Raw genomic sequence first — 8,098 nt, 5'->3', positions numbered from 1 at the left:
CTGGTTCTTCTCAAGGACCATTCTCCCTTTCATTCTCTTTAATAAATTTCCTTTTCTTTGCCTGACTCCTGGGCTTGTTCTATTTTTCTCCGCACTCGCCTTACAGTGGGGTGCCCTACATTGCAGGCACATTCTTTACCAGCTGAGCCACCAGGGAAGCCCATAGTGTCAGGCACCTAGGGGTCCAAGTTCCCTTTGTTATGCCCGATGTCCGAATCCCTGAGCGGGAAGAGAGAAGGCTTCCAAGACAATGCAACTGGCAAAAAGGGGAAATTTATTACTGACTCGTCCCAGCCGCAACCAACGCAGTGGTGCGGGTCAGAAAGCCCCAAGCCCAAGCTGTTACACAAATTTATAGGGTGAGAAGCGGATTGGTTACACGTTTGCAAAGCAATTTCATTGGTCAATACTTTCACACGTGCGGGACTTTCCCGGGGGTTTCCGCCCCGTTCCTAATTTCCTAATTGGCAAACAGCTTCAGTATTAAGTGAAAGCTAATTGGTCTTAATTGGGTAATTGGTTGTACCCAGGTGGCCTGATAATCTTACCAATTAGGAAGGCCTACTCCTAATCTAAGCTGCGTTACTTCTGCTCACCTCACACCTTCTAAACCACCTACTGCCTGGCCTCAGAGAATTGCTTAAGTTTTCCACCTTCCCATTTCCTTCCATGTATAATTTGCCTACTAAAAGGAATAATGAATTTTAATTAATTGGATGCACACAAAGCACCCATTACTGTGCCTGGCCTATTTTATACACTTGCAAATGTTAATCCTTTTTAAATTTTTATTTTTGAAAAATCTAAATTAGTGAAAAAATCAACTATGTTCATAGATTGCAAGACTCAGTATTATTAAGATGTCAGTTCTCACCAAGTTCATTGATAGATTTAATCCAATCTCAATCAAAATTTTATACAAACTGACAGGCTATTTCTAAAATTCAGTGGAAATACAAAGAACCTAGAATAGCCAAAGCAATATATTAAAATAAGGGCAAAATTGGAAGATTTGCCTTACCTGGTTTCAAGAATTATTATAAACCTCTATAAGCATGATAGTTTGGAGTTTATGAAAAAAGACATGTAAAAATAAAACAGAATGGAACAGACCATCGATTCCAGAAACAGATTCCTATGCATATAGTCAACTGATTTTTAACAAAGGTGCTAAAACAATGTAAAGGGGAAAATTAAGCTTTTGCAATCAACATAGTGATATTATTGGCTCACAGCAATATATAAAATACAATACATACTGTTGGTGGTGGTTTAGTCTCTTAAGAGGTGTCTGACTCTTGTGACCACGTGAACCTTAGCCCTCCAGGCTCCTCTGCCAGTGGAATTTCCCAGGCAAAAATATTGGCATATTTGCCGTTTTCTTCAGGGGATCTTCTCGACCTAGGGACCAAACTAGCATCTCTTGCATTGACAGGCTCATTCTTTACTGCCGAGTCAGCAGGAACAGTACCGACGTCAAGTCTACAAGAAGACAGGAAATATTTACATACAGAGTCAAAAATTAAGGTCAACATTTCTGGAAGCACGTCAGGAGCATATTAGAAAGGTTAATATCTAAGCAGTCTGTCTTGCTTGTAACTGTTGTTATATTTTAAACTGTATTCCTGGCTTTGCTGTTGAGCACTTCTTACAAATAACATAAATAGTAATATGCTTAATATATATAATATAATTAATGTTTAATATATATGTATCTAATTAATAGTTTATATATATATATATAATACAAAAATGTGCTAATCCAGTGGATGGTATTTCGAGAAAGAACATTTTGCAAGCAAAATAACTTCATAAATTGGTGATTTCAACATATTTATATGTAATACTATTGCTCTTGCTAGGAAATCCCAGTGTTACATGGTTTGAATATTATCTAATCGTGTTTGCTGCATTTTTCAGAGTTTGAATATTCACTAAAAGATACAGTTCTTTGTAAAACAGACCAAATATTTTCATAGTGAAAAAAGTAATTGAGCTTATAAAAAGCAACAGATACTCTAATACCCAATCTAATAATACTTTTGGAAGCACTTTTAACCTCTGAACCAACATCAAACACAGAATAAGAGGAGTTTTCTCTCACCTGGAACATTTGTCACAAAACAAAGATCAAATCTATTGAATAAAGCAATTAATGTTCATGTCATTTGAAGACTAAGTTTTTAAATATTAATTTTTTACCTTTTATCTATAAAAATTGTTTTTATTTAGAATTTATTTTGCATTAATGCTTACCTCTTTTAATGATTTTATTATGAAATATCTATAACAGGTAGCATACAGCTGAAATATACCATCTTGTCCAATATATTGGTTCATTGTAATAATAAAAGACACTTTTTTTTTTTAAACAGAAGGAAATCTCTGGAACTTTTAGTATAACCCTATCACAGTAAAATAGTTGCTTATTATCATAGTTACCATTATATTTTAAAAACATGTGGAAAAGGGTTATGAAAAATGTAAAATAGGTTATTATTTCAGGAGTTGGTTTTTGCTCTTGTTATGTCTAAATCTCAAAGATTGATTTCTTTGGGGAATTTGGAAACACTACAGCAATAACCAGTGAATCCCCTATAGCCTTCTTGGTAACTGACACATGAAAAAGAGCTTTTTCCTCAACTTTATCTTCTTCTCAAAAATCCTGTCTGTTTCAGAGTAACTTAGGTCAGCTGAGAGCCTTAGGAAGCATGAATAATAAGTCATGCATAGTGAAGTGGAGGTTGCTCAGCCGTGTCCAACTCTTTACAACCCCAAGGACTGTACGGCCCATGAATTCTCCAGGCCGGAATACTGGAGTGGGTAGCTGTCTCCTTCTCCAGTGGATCTCCCAATCCAGGGATCCAACCCAGGTCTCCCACCTTGTAAGTGAATTCTTTACTAGCTGAGCCACCAGGAAAGTCCAGGTCATGCATAGTCCATCCAAAATATTTCCTACTTTTCTATGTGCACTACTCATCTTATTTACCTCTTAGTTCCTTATCCTTTTTAAAATTAAAATGTTTATTTATACAATACATATATATTCAAGTATATCTTGAGAATTCTAAATTCTAGTAAGAGTATTAGGTACTATGGATAGGAATATGAATAAAGCATAGTTCCAGCTCTTAAAGATCTTAAAGTCTAGAAGATAAATTTTTTTAATTGAGAAAAATTTAAATACAGAAAAGTACAAAAAACACACTAATCTCAATATTCACAACCTCAAATGCAACAAATTTTACATTTCATTTCATTTCCAGTCTCTTTATCTAATGAGAAATAAAACATTGTAAAATTAACAATCCCTCCCAAAATGGAACTTTTCTGTCATGAATGGGTATGAATCATCTCAATAGTTCACTTGTAATATTTTTCTCACATACATGTGCCCATAATAAACAGAAATAGCTTGTGCACGTTTTTGTCAATAATGGCATTGTTTTGTACATAAGTCTTCAACATTCACCTCACCATTTTGGCTATGAGTTATATGCATGCAAGTTTATTTATTTTAGCAGTTTTATGGCAATTTATTAACTGTACCATAGCATTCTATCCATTTCCCTACTAATGGACATTTAGGTTATTTCCATCTTTTACCATTACAAAAATTTTACAGTGAACATACATGAACCATTTCCTCACGTGTTAAGAATTCCTCTAGGGTAAATATCCAGGAGTGGAATTGCTGGATTATAGGATATATACATTTTCAGTTTTACTAGATACTGCCAGATAACTCCCCAAAGTGGTTGTTCCAGATCATTTAATGAACATTAGATGGTGTACCTTCTATAAGACAAACAGATTCCAGCACTGGGGATGCAGCAGTTAAAAAGACAAAATCTTCAGCCCTTATAGAGTTCACAATTCAGTGGCAAAGAGAGGCAACAAGTATAATAAGGAATTTATAGAGTGTCTTGAGTGCATGTGTGCTCGGTCACTTGAGTAGTGTCCGACTCTTTGCACCCCTATGGACTGTAGCCTGGCAGGCTCCTCCGTCCATGGGATTCTCCAGGAAAGAATACTGGAGTGGGTTGCCATGCACTCCTCCAGGGGATCTTCTCGACCCAGGGATTGAACTTGTGTCTCTGTCTCCTGCACTGACACACAGGTTCCTTACTACTAGCACCACCTGGAAAGCCCATAGAGTGTTTTAGAAGGTGATAAACATTGTCAGAAAAAAATCAAGCAGAGAATGGGGAGGGAAGAGTATTGAGAAGTTGCTGTTTTAAATATGGTGGGGGTAGGCCCAATTGATGGAGAAGGATATGGCAACCCACTCCAGTATTCTTGCCTGGAGAGTCTCATGGACAGAGAAGCCTGGCAGGCTACAGTCCATGGGGTCGCAAGAGTCAGACATAACTTAGTGACTAAACCACCACCAGGCCTAATTGAGAAGTTAGCATTTTGGCAAAAACATGGAGATCTGGTTTAAGTGTTCTGGTCAGAGGGAACAGCTAGTGCAGAGCATGACCATGCCTGGTATGTTCGAGTAACCCCACGGAGGCCAGTGTGTCTGCAGAGGCATGAGCCACAGGGAAGAACGGTAGGAAATGAGACTAGTAACAGGGGCCAGGTTAAGCTGGACCTTGTAGGTCATTGTGAGAACTTTGTACTTCGGCTTTTACACAGAGTGAAATGAGAGCCTTTGGAGAGATTTGAATAGATGACTGGTATGATATGACCTGTGTTTTACAAGTGCATCCCTCTGATTGCCATGTCGAAAATACATCCCAAAAGGGTGAAGGATGGAAGCAAAGGCCTCAGAGGATGACTCTTGGATCTTTGCCTAAGTTACTATAAAGATGGAGTGGCCATCACTTGAGGTGAAGACTGCAGGATGAGCAGGTAGCTCATCAGTTCAGCAGAGAATCAGGAGTTCAGTTTTGAACATGTGTTTGAGATGTCAGTTAAGTGCTTTTCTTTCTTTTTTTTTTTTTCTATTTATTTTTATTAGTTGGAGGCTAATTACTTTACAATATTGTAGTGGTTTTTGTCATACATTGACATGAATCAGCCATGGATTTACATGTGTTCCCCATCCTGATACCCCCTCCCACATCCCTCCCTACCCCATCCCTCTGGGTCTTCCCAGTGCACCAGGCCTGAGCACTTGTCTCATGCATCCAACCTGGGCTGATGATCTGTTTCACCCTAGATAATATACATGTTTCGATGCTGTTCTCTCGAAACATCCCACCCTCGCCTTCTCCCACAGAGTCCAAAAGTCTGTTCTGTACATCTGTGTCTCTTTTTCTGTTTTGCTTTTCAAACTATCTGTTGGAGGCAACATGATTTGGTTTTGTTTCCATTTCTCTCACAGACTGATATTTCTGTGAAATACAATACAAATATATTCCTAGAAAATGGAATAAAGACATTTAGAGTACAAACCAATTTTTTTTTCATATGTGATAAAAAGCAGTAACTCTATCAAAATGCTAGAAGGCTTTTAGGCAACTTCGATTTCAGTACTTCTTTTGTTGTAGATTGTTAACAAATATTTCCTGGACTGGTAACAAACATTTCCCGACTGATTGTGATCTGAGGGTCACACTTTGGATAACCCTGTATTAGACATCCAAATGGAAATGTCAAGTAGAGAGTTGAATATTCACATCTACCTTCAACTGTCTGAACAGACACTGAACAGAGTTTCAAATTAATTTTGATTCAACAATCACCACTGAGTATATACCGTGTGTTTTTTTAAATTTTATATTGTATATGATTTTTTTAAATTTTAATTGGAAGCTAATTACTTTACAATATTGTGGTGGTTTTGAGCATATACCACATTTAAGGTACTATGTTGGACTTTTTAATGGCAATGCTATGAGGAAGCGACAGATTAAGATCTGTGGGTAATCTGGACAGGGTAGTAATCTGGTGTCCCTTTATACTAATATTCTTTAAAATTTTATTTTTACTATATATTTAGTGGAAATAGGGAAAAACTGATTTCTGCTAACAAACATGTATATGGTTTCTTTAAACTGAAAAAAAATGTATTAAACACAATTTTCTAAACTAGTTGCTTCTGAATAGGTTCCTAATGGGGACATAGCAAACTGTTCAAACTTTAAATATGAAAACTGGCTAAACTCAGGAATAGGAACTTTATTCTTTTTTAAAAAATTTTGTGATTCGTACTCTCATATGGCAAAAATATTAACATGACTTTGTTTCAAATCTGAAGCTACTTGTTGAGAGAAGAATCAATTTTATCTCTCTCCTGGTGTGTAAGAAGTCCCCTGTGGAAACCTGAACTAACTGACTGCCTATTTCCAATTCATACTGTGAAGAGTTATCTTTTTTGAAGAAAGCCATTTTCAGCAGCAGGGTGGATGTTCTCACTCTCTATGTGACTTGGCTCCGAGGAAAGCATTTTTACCCGATTTTGCAGAAGTAAAACTGAGTTAGAGGAAGTTCAACAGCTTATCTGAGGTCATTTATTCAGAAAGTGACAAATTTAGGCTCTGACATAATTTTTTAGCTTTATTTAATGTATTATTTGAACGATCCATTTAAAAAAGTAAAATTTAACGTACCTAGATAGCATTAATAAGTATACATGTAGAATTGGTTCCTGATGCCTGTTGATACTGTAGGACTATCACCTCTGTACAACTCTCTCACTCACCAACTGTTTCTGGTGTAAAGAGTGGAGCCTCACCTACTCACAAGTAAGTCCACTTTGCTACCAATGGCTCTGTGTTCTCCTCCTCAACTCCTGCATTGGTCCCTCTGGAGACACAGGCTGCCCACAGCCTACAGACAGTCCATAGGCCCCTACCTTCCTTTGTGGGAAGTACCAACAGTCTTTTTTTTTTTTTTCCATTTATTTTTATTCGTACCAACAGTTTTGATGGGAGCGAGGGTTGTGCTCTCTTTAGTCACCATTAGACTCAAGCCATTCTGTGCAGAAGTCATAAGAAAGCCCGTCATCTCACTTTAGTGTTGCACATATTCCCATTTCTTACAGAAGTTTCAGTTCATTTTTTCCGCCTAGAATTGCCACAATTGGTCTTCTCCCCAATAGATAAAGCTTTGTTCCCAGGCCAATTTTTTTTTTTTTTTTTGGTCTTTTCTCATTTCTGAATCTGAGTACTCTTCTGGGATACTCCTCAGTTCCTCAGGTAGTAGTAGATTATGATAGCTTTCCCAAGCACTGTGCAAACGTGTCAGAATCCCAGCAACTTGGGGCTCAAATAGAGACACCTCCTTCTCTCCCACTCTTCCTCTCTCCCATGCATACTGATGCAGACAGACAGAATACTGGAGCGGATAGCCATTCCCGTCTCCAGAGCATTTTCCTGACCCAGGGATGGAACCTGAGTCTCCCGCATTGCAGGTGGATTCTTTACCATCTGAACCACCATGGAAGCCCAAGAAAACGAATAATGACTCCTATTAAGGGTATTCAAGCTCTAGTTGCTGCACTAACTATTAAGCAAAATTCTGAAAAGGGGTGAGGAAATCAAGCCCTAAAGTAACAGTAACTTAACTCATATCTAATTTGTCAAAGTGAAAGTGAAACTGTTATTCACTTAGTCATGTCTGACTTTTTGAGACCCCATGGACTGTAGCCTGCCAGGCTCCTCTGTCCATGACATTTTCCAGGCAAGAATACTGGAGTGGGTTGCCACTCCCTTCTCCAGGGTTTCTTCCCCCCAAGGGATTGAACCTGGATCTCCCGCACTGTGGGGAGATTCTTTACTGTCTGAGCCACCAAGGGAATACCCTCTGTAAACCCAATCTGAAGTTATCAAGATGTCCTTAAACCATCAGAGAAGTATTTTTAGTAACAGCTTCTTGACTCATTACATTGTCACTCAACTAATAAGTTTAGTTGCTCAGTCATGTCTGACTCTTTATGATTCCATGAACTGTAGCCCTCCAGACTCCTCTGTCCATGGGATTCTCCAGGCAAGAATACTGGAGTGGGTTGCCATTTCCTTCTCCAAGTGATCTTCCCCAACCCAGAGATCAAATCTGGGTCTTCTGCATTGCAGGCAGCTTCTTCACCATCTGAGCTACCAGGGAAGCAACTAATTAAACTAATTTTTAAATATCTTCAAATTGCTGG

This window comes from Muntiacus reevesi, chromosome 1 (genome assembly GCF_963930625.1).
Source record: "Muntiacus reevesi chromosome 1, mMunRee1.1, whole genome shotgun sequence".
Classification (NCBI taxonomy): domain Eukaryota; kingdom Metazoa; phylum Chordata; class Mammalia; order Artiodactyla; family Cervidae; genus Muntiacus; species Muntiacus reevesi.
The sequence above is the reverse complement of the archived record's forward strand: the minus strand, read 5'-3'. Positions refer to the sequence as shown.